The sequence below is a fragment of the Hylobates moloch genome, unplaced genomic scaffold (assembly GCF_009828535.3).
Source record: "Hylobates moloch isolate HMO894 unplaced genomic scaffold, HMol_V3 SCAFFOLD_7, whole genome shotgun sequence".
NCBI classification, from domain to species: Eukaryota; Metazoa; Chordata; class Mammalia; order Primates; family Hylobatidae; genus Hylobates; species Hylobates moloch.
The window spans coordinates 33912048-33927577 of NW_026652282.1; the positions used below are offsets into that span (position 1 = coordinate 33912048).

Genomic DNA, 15530 nt, shown 5'->3' on the forward strand with positions numbered 1-15530 from the left:
ATGGCTGCCACCAGGACACTTAGAACTACTTGTGTCCAGGGGCCAGCAGGCAAGAAGAGGGGTCACAATTATGGCAATAATTGATGCCGATCATCAGGAGGAAGTAGGGCTGTTTTTATACAATGGGAGCATGGAGGAATGTGTGCATGTTGCCCAGATAATACACTTTGGTGCCTCCAGATACTCTCTTGCCCATTTGTGACTTTGAATGGGCAAGTGTGGTGACTACAACCTCAGAAGTGTATGATTCCCAAGGGCTCAGACCTCTCAGGAAAGAAGATTTGGATTAAACCATCAGGTAAACCAGTAAAACCTGCACAGGTGACAGTTGAGGAAGAGGCAGCCCCAAGACCTGCTGCAGAACAGGGGTTGTAATTCGTCTTATTAACCTTCCTTTACTAAGTTTTTTCCTCAGAAAAAAGAGGTTCATGGAAACCACATAGGATCTTCTCCCTGACCTTGTGTGGCAAAGTAGATCTGTGCAGTGCAAGGAGACTGTGGCAGCCATGAGAATGTCCCTCTCAGACCCGACTGTCAGAATTATAATTGACCTACTGCTGCTCTGAAATCCATCAACTCATTGAAGCCATGCCCCCCACCAGCTGCTCTCAGCCATGAGTAAGTGCGGCAGGGACACTAGGGCAGGTGCCTCAATGGGAGATGCAGGACTCCTCTGACCTGCCCCTGTGGCCCGAGGACTCCTTATCAGCTTTGCCAAAAGTTTCTTAGACATGCATTAAAGCCTAAGGCACTTCCACCTAGCCTACCTTCATTTCATCTCTCCTCTACTGGGGGTCATAATCTCCTTCTCAGTCTGATGGCACTCCTAGCCTACCCTAAGAGTTGGATGGCACTCCTAACCACCTCTCTCGCGCCATTTTCCCTCACAGGTCTTTCCCTCAATGACTCTCTTGCACAGTTAATCCCATCTCAGAGGACCTGGATCAACACAGCTTTCATCAGATACTCAAAAGGTTTATGACCTAAAGAAGGTTGTATACAACCCATTTGCCAGATGCTGAGTTTGCATTCCTGCCTTAGAAAAACGAGAAACACAATATGGAGCCATTCTTGACCCAGATCAATGCTTTCTTCCTTGCAGTATCCCTGATCCAGGTAAGTAAGATTGTGCTGAAGCATCTGGGAAAATAAATCAATGATGGGAGTAAGTTTAGGCCAAAAAGCGATTTCTCTTCCCTCTGGCCAGGCAGGCAGGTCACCCTTCCAACAGAGTCAACCTTATTATATAAACTAGGAAGACTCAGTGGAATTTCACAAAGGCAATTAAGTTGGAGAAATAGTCTGCCTTAAATGTACTTATTAAAATAATACATTAACAATACTAAATGTCCTTCCTGAATCATCCAATAATGCAGTGCTATTAGTCACTCCAAGAACTTGACGTGTACCACAAACACAAAGGCATGAGCTTTCTCTATCCTGAAAAATGCAGTGACAAGGGAAGATGATTGCAAACCATTTCTGGAGAAAATTAAATACGTACATTTCAGGTTTTAGACAGGCTTTTTAAAAATAAAATGTGTGCTTCCTAATCATCCTTGAGCTTTTCCCATGATATTAATCGTGTTCTGCCAGCAGGGAGAGGGACGATATCTACCTAATAGATCTGTTGCCCATGGGGAAGTATTTCAGAGCCTGGCAACTTCCCCTTCTCTGATTAGTGACAGGACTGATTCAGAGTGCTCCTCCTTGACCCATTTATTCATGGGTATGCTATCAAGAATAGTTCCAAGCTTTCTATTTCATGGCATAATAAAAAATAAACTCAAGCAAAATTCATACTCTGTCCTCTTTCTGTCCAATTTTTGTCCTGGTAATATTTCCTGGGTCTTTTCCCCTCAAAACATACTGTATAAAATAAAAATTTTATTTATAAAAATGCATTGTCCCAAATCCCCCCGGTTGTGAGTCCAACTTAAAGTAGTGAAGAGTATGACATTTCTTGGGTAATATGTGAGCAGAGGAGAAGCTGGAGGTGTGGGTCTGGGATATAGGTGGAGTGAAGCCTTTTTCAAAACACAAAAAGTCCCAAATGATCCTTCTTCAAGAGTAATGTCTCTGTGGAGCATGCTGGTGTTCATGGCAGGATATTAGGATGAGGAGCCTGCTGGAACATCAGTAGCTGATTGAAGCTTCTCCTCATTCTTGTCTGTAGCTGTTCCAATTGCCAAAATCATCTAGTCATTCTCTTTGGGACAAAAAGTTCTGTGAGTCCATGCCAGTTTTGTAATTTAATTTATCAGGAGACCCAATTCACCAAGTGACTCTAGATCAAGTATCTAATCTCTTGCATCTAAATTTATCTGTTTGTAAAACTGAGATTATATTATCTCTTCCTCATTTCATAGGTTCTTATAAAGGGGAAAATGCCCAAATTTTAATTGAGTCAATATTATAAGAGCCAAAAATAGTGTTAAAATCTATGACTCATGGGATTCTTTCAGCATTATCCATGTTGGTTTTGCATTCATCAAAAAAAAAGTAGCTCTGACAGATTTTGAAGATCTAGCTTCAAACATTGAGTACTTTGAGGGAGGAAAATGACAAGGTAAAACGTTGCTAGTTAATGTTACTAGTTTAAAGGCAACTATATTACTGTTATAAAACCATCCCTCACATAGTGTTGTCTTTCAAAGGAGTATATTTCACATAACTAAAATTGAAGTTGACATCAGCAACCCATGCTTGCATGGATCTAGCCACATCTAGCAAATCAGGATTCCATGCAACTCTTGATCACACACCCTGCTTCACCATTTTCTTCTGATTCTCCAGCATCGAAGCTCTCAAACCAGTCTGTCATCACAAGTCCCTCCTTGCTGGGCAGAAAAAGAAATAGCAAGAAAACAGTCCGTTTTCGAGGGAATGGGGAGGCGGAATTGCCAGAAACTTTCATGTCAAGAAGTTTGACTCCATCGCACTATGATCTGGCTCTCATCTACCATATTATATATTTATAAATCTAAAAATACTTCCTAAATCTTTTTGCTACTAGCATATGGAGAGTAATGGTTCTCACTGGAGACAGAAGCAAGCCATTTGACATGGAAATAACAATAGCTTCTGTCTCTAGTTGGTCAACCGCAGCTCCAGCAGTAATTGAGTTGGATGTTTTCCAAGTCTTCATTCACAAAGAGTTGTTCATAATGATGTCTATGAGAGGACTTTTTCCTCTTAAATTTCACAGAGCACCTTTCAAAACAAAAAAGATGGTAAAAAATTCTTATATATATATATATATATAAAATTCTGATACACACACATACATCTTATTATCAAATACAAAGTTTTAATAATGGCTGATACGCATTAAATAATTTATTTGAAATTTTGTAAATGGCATATGCCATTCCAGACAGGTAAATTAGGTTTGGGAAAAATATGTTCATGTACTTTGAGTGCTATGAGCTAGCTTTTGTATTAGAGCACCTATTGTATTATTGCTCTTTGTTAACAAGTTCATCTCCATTAGCTTACAAACCTTTTGAATACAATGGCAGTATCTTTTATTTCTTTGTATTTTCTAAAGCAGTGAAATGTGGTTCATGGAGAGGAGCTGGTCTGGGAACAGTTGGTTGCCAGTTTGCAACAAGGTAAGTACACAAATTGACAGTAAATATTTAAGATCTTTTATAGAAATTTACTATTACCATACTGTCTAAGTGCATGATGAGTACGCTCGTCTAGTAGAACAAGGCATAGGCCAGACTGAGTGTTGCTGAACTGGCTAGAATGACTCGCATGTGGTGTGAACTGTATACTTGCCCTGGGCAGCAGAACCATGTATTGGTCTGGCTTGCAATTAATTAGGAATAAAAAGAACAACAAAACTGGTGCTTTAATGCAGATAGTTTGAGAAGCACCACTCTAAATCAGGAGTTGGCAAACTATGGCTTGTTAGTCACATCTTACTGGTCACCTACCTGTTGTTGTATATAAAGTTTTATGGGAACACAGTCATGCCCATTCATTTATTATATATGCTGTTTTCACACTACAGAGGCAGAGTTGAGTAGCTCCAACAGAGACTGTATGGTTCTCAAAGCCTCAAATATTTACTATCTGGCCCTTTACAGAAAAGGCTTGCTGATCCCTGTTCTAAAGCAACGTTTTTTTGTTTGTTTGTTTGTTTTGAGACGGAGTCTCGCTCGTCGCCCAGGCTGGAGTGCAGTGGCGCAATCTTGGCTCACTGCAAGCTCCGCCTCCCGGGTTCACGCCATTCTCCTGCCTCAGCCTCTCCGAGTAGCTGGGACTACAGGCGCCCGCCACCACGCCCGGCTAATTTTTTGTATTTTTAGTAGAGACGGGGTTTCACCGTGTTAGCCAAGATGGTCTGGATCTCCTGACCTCGTGATCTGCCCGCCTAGGCCTCCCAAAGTGCTGGGATTACAGGCATGAGCCACAGCGCCCGGCCAGCAAAGTTTTTAAAAAAAACTTTATTTGACTGTAATTGACAGTAAGAAATGCATTTTACTTAGCAAACAAGTGGATACATACATATATCTGCCTAAAAGTTTTACGAAAAAAATTTACTCATACTACGTGTGATGCACTTTGATATTTCTCTTCTATTCTGCTTTAATTGTATTAAGAAATAATATTGAACACAACATAGTAAATTTATATTACAACCAATTACAGATTTTTACCCATAATTTGAAAATTACTGCTCTAGCAGATTGCTTTGCACATAGGAAACATTTATTGAATAATTTATCAATATATATTAATATCAGAGTTATTTACCTTCTATGTCACATAGAGTTTACTGATATTCATTATTATCCACGCCTTCTAAGTTCTCTCTTGTACCACAAGGACTGAAAGCCTGGAAATTATATTTCCCAGATACTTTTGCCATCACAGTTCCAGTTAGAGTTTGATATGAGAGACATTGAAAGTGGAATGAAGGAGGAGCTATTATTCCACAATGGAAGGCAATGGGCATCAGCAGACAAAGACAAAAAGTATGGGGTTTTGCCACATACTTCCAGGCATCTGCCTTAGCATTCCTCTCTTCAGTGCTGCAGGCGGCTGATATCATTGGTGGTAGCTTCCCTGTAATTCAACATATTTGGTGAGATCTAGATAATTCATCACATTTTGTCATGGTTATGTTTGGGATATTTGGGGCTTCCTAGTCAATTCCACTCGAGAAGAAGTGTTCAAAAAAGGAATTAACTAGAGACAGAAATTAATTCCATTTTCTAGGCAGTATATGGGATAATCAACGACCTGAGGAAAGACCCCTCCAACTGGTGAAAAATTTGAGGGGAGAATTACAGAAAGGAAGAGTTATAGTCAGTGGTGTGCTGGTAAATGTTTAACAACTGGCTCTCCCAGGGGGAAAAAAATCCATGATTTACGGGGTTTGACTATTTCCATGGTGTAAATAATCCCACAATGGCCAATATCAAGCTAGCAATGTGGAATCAATGAATGTGAAGTTGGAAAGGGGTGCCCACAATCAGCTCTGCAGGTTAGTGGGAGCTGGCTACAACACATTAGATATAATCTTATTAGTGGGGTGACAAGGGCAGCCCCAGCTTGTGTCTGTTGTCCATACCTGCCTTCTTTCACTTCCCAGAGTATTTTATTTAATAGAGTCTATTATTTTTATGCACAGGAGTTATGTTCTATAAATTCACTGCAAACACCAAATTGGTGAATACTGAACTATCACTCCTAGGGAAAACATAAGGTCAGGTTCCTGCAACGCTCTGGTCACATTTTTATCAACCAATCAGTACATTACCTTGTTTTCTGTGTGTTCTTGTTTAAAGACACCTTATTTAATGTATATTGTTGGTTCATTATACATTAACATATAGTTACAGATTATACATTGAGCTCACGGCCAACAGCACTATCTCACGCCTGAAGGAGACTTATCTGACATATACATTTTCTTTTTAAGAAATATTATAGGCCGGGTTCGGTGGCTCACACCTGTAATCCCAGCACTTTGGGAGGCCGAGGTGGGTGGATCATGAGGTCACGAGATCGAGACCATCCTGGCTAACACGGTGAAACCCTGTCTCTAGTAAAAATACAAAAAAATAGCCGGGTGTGGTGGTGGGCGCCTGTAGTCCTAGCTACTCAGGAGGCTGAGGCAGGAGAACGGTGTGAACCTGGGAGGCGGAGCTTGAAGTGAGCAGAGATCGGCGCCACTGCACTCCAGCCTGGGCGACAGAGCGAGACTCCATCTCAAAAGAAAAAAAAAGAAATATTATAGCCTTCTTGTGTTTATGAACAATAGGCAGCACTTCAGCACTATATATGGGGGCCACTTTAAACAGCAAAATCATTAAGTAAAAGCACAAAAATGAGGAAAATGTGGCACTAAACAGACCATGAAAAGAATACTTGTTTACAGTGTAAGAGCTGAAACAAGTAGGCAGGGTGTCACCTTGTTCAACCTAAGCAAGGAGAATGCATGTTGAGTGGCTAAAAGTTTTTGTCACTCTGAGCATGTCTATGAACAATGGCAAAAGCACCACAAGTATAGATTTTGGTGTTATGAATACATTTTAGCAAGCAAGCAAATCTGTAAATACAGTATCCATGAATAATGAAAATTGACTGTATATTATGATTACCCTAGTTATTTTTAAAAGATTTTTATTGATACATAATAACTGTACATATTTATGAGGTGCATGTGATATTTTGATACATGCATACAATGTGTAGTGATCAAATCAGGGTAATTAAGATATCCATCACTTCAAACATTTATCATTTCTTTGTATTGGGAACATTTCAAATCTCCAACTATTTTGAAATATGTAGTAAATTACTGTTAACTATAGTCACCCCACTGTGCTATTGGACACCAGAAATTATTCCTTCCTATCTAACTGTATTTTTATATCCATTAGTCAATCACTCTTCATCCTCCCATCCCCATTACCTTTCTCAGCTTCTGGCAACCATCATTCTACTTTCTACTTCTATGAGATCAACTTTTTAGCTCGCACATGGGTGAGAACACACAATATTCGTCTTTCTGTGCCTGGCTTATTCCACTTAACATAATGTTTTCCAGTTCCATTCATGTTGCTGAAAATGACAGAATTTCATTCTTTTTTGACCAAATAATATTCCATTGTGTATATATACCACATTTTAAAAATAAGCTCAACTTTTATATTGGATTCAGGAGGTACATGTGCAGGTTTGTGAACTGAATATATTGCATGATGCTGAGGTTTGGGATACAATTGATCCCATCACCCAGGTACTGAGCATGGTACCCAATAGGTAGTTTTTCAACCCCTGCTCCCCTCCTACCTCCTCCCCAGTAGTCTTCAGTGTCTACTGTCCACAAATACTCATTGTTTATCTCCCACTTACAAGCAAGAACATGTGGTATTTGGTGTTCTGTTCCTGTGTTAGCTCACTTAGAGTAATGGCCTCCAGCTGCATCCATGTTGCTGCAAAGGAAATGACTGTTGTATCTGATAGCTTCATCGTATTTCACGGTGTATATGAACCACATTTTCCTTATCCAATCCACGCTGATGGGTTGATTCCATGTCTTTGCTATTGTGGATAGTGGTGTGATGAGCATATGAGTGCATTCGTCTTTTGGTACAACGATGTATTTCTTTTGGTTATATATCCAGCCAATGTGATTGCTGGGTCAAATGGCAATTCTCTTTTATTTTTAAGTGCTTTGAAACATCTCCAAACTGCTTTCCACAGTGGCTGAACTAACATTCCCTTGAACAGCATATAAGCATTCCCTTTTCTCTGCAACCTCGCCAGCATCTGCTATTTTTTGACTTTTTAATAACAGCCACTCTGATTGGTATGAGATGGTATCCCACTGTGGTTTTGATTTGCATTTCTCTGATGATTAGTGATGCTGAACATTTTTTCATGTTTGCTGACCATTTGTATGTCTTCTTTTGAGAAGTGTCTGTTAATGTCTTTTGTCCATTTTTCAGTGGGGTTGTTTTTCACTTGTTCAATTGTATAATTTCCTTATAGATTCTGGATATCGGACCTTTGTCAGATGCACAGTTTGCAAATATTTTCTCCCACTCTGTATGTTGTTTACTTTGCTGATAGTTTCTTTTTCTGTGCAGAAGCTCTTTAGTTTAATTAGGTCCCACTTTTCAATTTTTGTTTTTGTCGCAATTGTTTTTTTTTTTTTTTTTTTTGAGACAGAGTTTCATTCTGGCTGCCGAGGCCAGAGTACAATGGCACAATCTTGGCTGACTGCAGCCTCCGCTTCCCGGGTTCAAGCGATTCTCCTGCCTCAACCTCCCAAGTAGCTGAGATTACAGGAATGTGCTAACACACCTGGCTAATTTTGTATTTTTTTTTTAGTAGAGACGGGGTTTCACCATGTTGGTCAGGCTGGTCTTGAACACCTGACCTCAAGTGATCCACCCACCTTGGCCTCCCAAAGTGCTGGGATTACAGGCGTGAGCCACTGCACCCAGCCTGCAATGGTTTTTAAGGACGTGGTCATAAATTCTTTCCCAAGGCTGATGTCCAGAAAGGTATTTGCTAGGTTTTGTTCTAGGATTATTAAAGTTTGAGGCCTTACACTTAAATCTTTAATTCTTCTTGAGTTAATTTTTGTATATGGTAAAAGGTAGGGGGCCAGTTTCATTCTTCTGCATATTACTAGCCAGCTATCCCAGCACCATTTATTGAATATGGAATCCTTTCCTCAGTGCTTATTGTTGTTGACTTTGTCAAAGATCAGTTGGCTACAGTTGCATGGCTTTATTTCTGGGTCCTCTATGACATTCTATTGGTCTATGTGTCTGTTTTTGTATCAGTACCATGCTGTTTCGGTTACTGAAGCCTTGTAGTATAGTTTGAAGTTGAGTAATGAGACAACTTCAGTTTTCTTCTTTTCCTTAGTACTGCTTTGGCTATTCGAGCTCCTTTTTGGTTCCATATGAATTTTAGAATAGTTTTTTTTTTTTTTAGTTCTATGAGAAATGACATGGGTAGCTTGAAAGGAATAGCATTGAATCCGTGGACTGCTTTAGGCAATATGGCCATTTAACTACATTGATCCTTGCAATTCATGATCATGGAATGTTTTTTATTTATTTGTGTTGTCTATGATTTCTTTACCGATTTTGCTCTCAGCTTGAATCTTATTGAATACCATACTTTATTTATTCACCCTTTGATGGACACTTAAGTTGATTCCATGTCTTGGCTATTATGAACAGTGCTGCAACAAACATGGGAGTACAGATATCTCTTTGCTAAATTGACTTCCTTTCTTTTGGATATATACCCAGGAGTCAGATATGTGAATCATATGGTAGTTCTATTTTAAGTTTTTTGAGGAAACTCCATACTGTTTTCCATAGTGACTGTACTAATTAACATTCCCACCAACAGTGTAAAAGCATTACCTTTTCTCCACATCCTCATCAGCATCTGTTATTGTTTGTCTTTTTGGTAATAGCCATTTAACTGAAGTGAGATAAGATCTCACGGTGGTTTTGATTTGCATTTTTCTGATAATGAGTGATGTCAAACAATTTTTCATATACTTCTTGGCCATTTGTATGTCTTCTTTTGAGAAATATCTATTCAGATCATTTGCCCATTTTTAATTGGATTATTTTTGTTTTCTGTTTTTGCTATTGAGTTGTTTGAGTTTCTTACAAATTCTGGTTATTAACCCCTTGTGAGATGGATAGCTTGAAAATATTTTCTTCCATTCTGTAAGTTTTCTCTTCAGTCTGTTGATTGTTTTCTATGCTGTGCAGAAGCTTTTTAGTTTGATGTAATTCCATTAGTCTATTTTTGCTTTTGTTATCTGTGCTTTTATGGTCTTGCCCCAAAAATCTTTGCCCAGATCAATTTCCAGAAGTGTTTCTCTAATGTTTTCTTCTAGTAGTTTCATAGTTTCAGGTCTTACATTTAAGTCAATCTATTTTAAGTTGATTTTTTTTTTGAGACAGGGTCTTGCTCTGTCACCCAGGCTGGAGTGCAGCGACATGATCATGGCTGACTGCATCCTACCTCAGCCTCCCAAGTTGCTGGGACTACAAGCACGTGCCACCATGCCCGGATAACACTTTAATTTTGTGTGTGTGTGTGTGTGTGTGTAGAGACAGGATCTCCCTATATTACTCAGGCTGGTCTCAATCTCCTGGACTCAAGTGATGCTTCCACCTCAGCCTCCTAAAGTGCTGTCATTATAGGCATGAGCTACTGCACCTGACTGAAGTTGATTTTTGTATATGATGAGAAACAGAGGTCTAATTTCATTCTTTTGCATATGGATATCCAGTTTTCCCTGCATCATTTTTTGAAGGGATGAATGTTGTTGGTATTTTGATAGGAATTGCATTGGATCTACAGATCACTTTGGATAGTATGGACATTTTAATAATATTAATTCTACCAATCCATGAGAATGGGATATCTTTTTTTTTCTTTGTTTCCTCTTTGACTCCTTTCATCAGTGTTTTATAGTTTTCATTATAGATATATTTTACTTCTTTGGTTAAATTTATTTCTAGGTATTTTTTGTAGCTATTATAAATGGGAATGCTTTCTTGATTTCTTTTTCAGATTTTTTTGCTGTTGGTATATAGAAATGCTACTGATATTTGTATGGCGATTCTGTATCCTGCTATGTCACTGAGTTCAATTATCAGTTTTAACAGGGGTTTTTTTGGGGAGGGTAGAGTATTTAGTTTTCCTAATATAGGATTATGTCATCTGTGAACAAGGCTAATTTTACTTTTTCCTTTCCAATTTGGATGCCCTTTATTTCTTTCTCTTGCCTAATTGCTCTGGCTAGGACTTCCAGTACCATGTTAAGTAACAGTGGTAAAAGTGCCACACTTGTTTTGTTTCAGATCTTAGAGGAAAGACCTTCAATTTTTCCTCATTCAATATGATGTTGACTGTGGATGTGTCATATATGGCCTTTAGTGATTTCAGGTATATTCCTTCTATACCTAGTTCGTTGAGAGTTCACCCTAGTTATCAAGTGACAAAAGTCATTAGGTTTTTTTCATGGGTAGAAAGGATAGGAACTCTGAAATAATTAGTTAGAAAGGAAGAAAGATTTAAAATTTTGCCAAGATTTTGTTGAAGATAATTTTATGTTTAAAGTCAACTTAAATGAGCTGCAAGGGGCCAGACAGATTGAATTCGTTACAAGTTTTATCTGTTTCTGGAGTTCCTGAAGCTCAGAATTCTAACCAAATCTTGCATCTCACTGTGGGTGTTTTAGTGTGCCAGCTGGAAAATGGGATGAACAAATAGGGTCCCTATGGCCTCTATCCTGAGGACTCTGTTGGAATTGATTGCAACATCAGCCTGCTTCTTATTGGTTTTCAAAGTGAGGGAGGAATTCAAAAATCCTAAATGCTGGGAGCATCCTTATGAAGTCTGGTCTTTTGTTTGGGTCTATTGAAGATTCAGACTGGTACTGAAAGGATTTATCACTTGCATGTCAGATATGTTTTTCCTATTTATACTCTCCACTCCTCTCTACCATGCTCTTTGCCCCAGAGCTACTTTTATAGATTGCATAAACAGAATTCTTTGTCTTCTGATTCCTGGCTGTCTAATGGTAGACACATGTAGATCATTGCATGGGAATGGAGTGAAGTCAGAGTATTTATTCCCTTGGTTTCTTCTCTTCTGAGTTGCCACAGGTTGGCAGTGGTTGTATTTCTCCACCAAAGGCCACAACTCCCATTGCTTGGCCTTCTCTTATAGCTACAGTTCTCTCTCTATGTTCCAGTAATTGCTCCCTTTACCTCTTCAGGCTCTGGGTTAATGGCATCCTTCTCCACTACACTTTGTCTTAGCCAAAAGGTCGAGAAGCAATAATGGCATCCTTCTTGTGGGACTCCTAGGGTACCTCATTATTCCTTGTTGGTTTTCCTTAAACACATCCATACCATGATCAGCAGTCTTTTTATTAAACTGTCCTCAACTGTCTTATTTGGCTATGCCATATTGTTTCCTTCTGTGACCTGACTGATGACATTGGGTTCAGGTGTTGTAAGTCTGTTTCTTCCATTATAAAGGTCCCCATTGACACCCACCTAATGATGTTGATAGGTTTTGATGATTGCTGCTGGAAATGCCATGCACCAATTATGTCATTACCTAAAGTATAGCTTGTACAAGAAATAGAATAAATGTTTGATTATGTCTCTTTATTGATTTTTCAGAAGAGTTGATGTTCTAGTAACCTCCAAAGAAGCCTCCCTTTTTTCAAATAACATTGTGAATTCATAAATATGTATATATCTGGTGTGCCTCGTTATTTCTTTTGATGCTCAAATTGTCCCATCTTTCACCAGCAGTAGCCCCCTCATGCTGTTGCCTTTTTGTCATGACCTCAGTAGGCTTCAATAGCTTCCTTGCTCTGTGGAACAATGTGATGTCTCAGATTCTTTTTATACATTTCTGCTCCAGACATGGAACCAAACATTACTCTAAGGAGCCCTGATTCCTTTTTGTGGCAAATGCTATTTAGAGACCATAATTGGGACATTAGGGATTCTAGTTTCTACTGGATTTTCATTGCTTCTACATTTTTTCAGTGAACAGAATTACAAAATGTGTACATTTTTAGAAAGTGAAAAGCAAATCATGAGTTTATACTGTTAGTTCCAAGGAAAAATTTAAGATTACTGGGTTTTTAACTTACTTTAGATGTGTATCCCTTTTCTCTTAAATGGAAAATATCCTAATAATATTAACATATTAATAATTGATCATTTGATTTTCCTGCTTTATATGTCATAGTCTCAAAAATAACAATATTATTATTAAAAACAAGACTATTGAGTGCAGTGTAAGATTTCTTTGAGGTTATTTGGTCTTTAGGATATATTCCTCAAAGAATTTAAGGGGGTTAAAAGGGTTTCATTTACAAATCACTTGAAATAGTACTTCTGTGGTTATGCCACCAAACTGAACTATAATTAGATTCCATCACTACAGTTTAATTTAATTTTGGTTGTGTGTAAAAATTATTCTATGATTCTGAAGTCAAAATTATAGAATAAGGTACATTCAGAGAGTCCTAACTTCCTTCATTGTTCTTGTTCATATATCCCCACATATTTCCTTCCCCCTCCTCTAAGTAATATTTCTTTATTAATTTTTTTCCTTCCATTGTTTCTTACTGAAGCAAGTGTGTGTGTGTGTGTGTGTGTATGTGTGTGTGTGTCCGAAGACCTTTTTTTGTGCCAAAGGTGGCAAGCTATACATATTTTACTTCACCTTGCTTTTTTTGGTTTTAACAGTATATCTTGGAGATTACCTACAATGATATAAAGAGATCGTCCTCATTCTTTTAAACATAAACTAGTCCTTCATTGATTAGATGTAGCATAGTTTATTCAACCAGTCTCCTTGAGGGTCGTTTGGGTTATTTCCAAGCTTGTGCTACTACAAATAGTGGTGAAATGAAGTTTTTGGTATATGTCATCTTGAATTTTTCCTAGACTTCTAGAAGTGAAATTGCTGGTCAAAGGATAAATACATATGTAATTTTTTTAATGTCACAAATTCTTCTCCAAAAACATTGCACTTCCAATGAGAATGCCTGTTTCCTCACAACATCACCAATGGAATATGTTGTCAAACCTTGAGATTCGTTTTGCCCCTGAATGGGTGAGAAATAGTATCTCTGTGTAGTTTAAATTTGGATGTGTTTATCTTACCATGATTAAGTAGAGCATCCTTGCACGTGCTTGAGGTTCATTTGTGTATCTATTTTTATAGACAGTCTGTCTCTTTAAGACAGAAGAGATTTAAATGCTCTTCAAATTATGTAACATGAATGTCTTAGTTTCAGTGCCCCAGAGGCTGACCATAAGACAAGGATTCATGTGATCGTGAATTATTAGCAGATATTCCCACAAAAAGGCAGTACACTAAATGAAAAACGGGACAAGAAAAAGAAGGAGGCTAAGCCAGGGTGTGATAGCAAGCAAGGTTCCAGAGAATACTGCTCTGGGTCAATCTCATAGGGGAGTTACGGAGACCATGTGAAACACATCTCAGAATTGTCCCCTACAGGTGGCAAGGGAGGTAGAATATTTTTTTCTTTTCACTGTCTGTCACTGATTGGTTAAGGGCTGCTCTCAGGGGACACAGGCCCCCAGGCATTTCCAGCTCTTTATATCGCTGGGCAAATCAGGCTTCAGCTGCCTGAGAGCAGTCATCCAACTAAGAAATGTACATATTGGAAATGAAAGCCTTCAGGGAGCCAGAAAGCATGAACATGGTGAAGACATTGAAGAGGTTATGGGTAGAGCACTGGCAGCAACTACTTTAATGAGTGACTACCCATTCCACACTCACAGGAGGTCAGCACTGTACAAAACAGACATGTATCAGGGATGATTTCAAAATAAATATCCATGTCCGTGATAGATGAGACAATATTATTGGCATCTTATTTACTTGATTTGACTTTATAACAATTTGCTAATCACGTGTGTTAAAAGAAAATTATGATGTATTATGTACACCCAGTTTTCCCTAGTCACACAGTGTTGAGTCAAATGTCTCCTTTGAGGGTACCTTAGAATTTTCACTGATGCATAGGGTAATCCCTTTGTGTGAAATCAACACCCAGACCTGTGTTGGAATTAAACCAGAGTTCCCCTGACACTAGCAAGAGGAATAAACAGAGCTTTGTTTTCTTAGCTAATGAGAGCAAACAGTTCTATCCCAGGTGGCCTTCCTTAGAGGTTTTTCAACTATAAGATAATCACACACAGGCCAGAGGTCCAGCTCAACAATCCTGAATGAGAAACCAGGAAAGGAATAGAACAGAATACCTTGCTTGAAACTCTCAAGTGTTTTAGCCCAGTGGCAAGAAGTTTATTGACAAAGCAGGTTTTATCTCTTAGGGCTTTGACCCTGGTTTTCATGTTTTGATTTATAGGAGGACCTAAAGAGCTCTCAGATTTCAACATCACAGAGAGCAGAAAGCTGTTCCTCATTTCATTTATTTTATTATTACTTAAAATTAGTGAGTGGAAACAGGCTACGGGAGAAGAGCTAACATGAATGGAAATTGACCAGGATGTAATTTCTCCACAGCCATATTTTTTTCCTCCTCAATTCTAAACTTGAATTTTGATCAATTCTGGGGTGACCATCTTATCTGGATTTGCCTGGGGTTTTCCAAATTTTAGCATTGAAAGTTTCAGACATAGGGCAAACTGGAATGGTTTAGTGTAGCCATTTTGTGAATAATTCTGATTATATTACTGGTTTGGGACGGGGCTACTCATGGTAAACTGCATTCAGATTCCCCGAACTTCCTGTTAACATGCAGATTCTGATTCAACAGGGCTGGGGTGGGGCCTGAGAGTCTACATTTCTAGTTTTCAGGTGATATTGATGCTTCTGGTCCACCTGTGGACCACTCTTGAAGTAGCAAGAGTCAAGGGTAGGGATAATATTGATGCTAAGTTTTGTTGCACATTTCAACATTTGAAATTTAATTTTAGTTTATAACTACTTTTTTT

General features: G+C 38.6%; 1 pseudogene; it reads left to right on the forward strand.

Annotated features, from left to right (window-relative positions):
- The first annotated feature begins 1059 nt into the window (after positions 1 to 1059).
- LOC116811031 (BAG family molecular chaperone regulator 1-like) overlaps positions 1060 to 15530 on the forward strand; it is a 41267-nt pseudogene continuing 26796 nt past the window's right edge.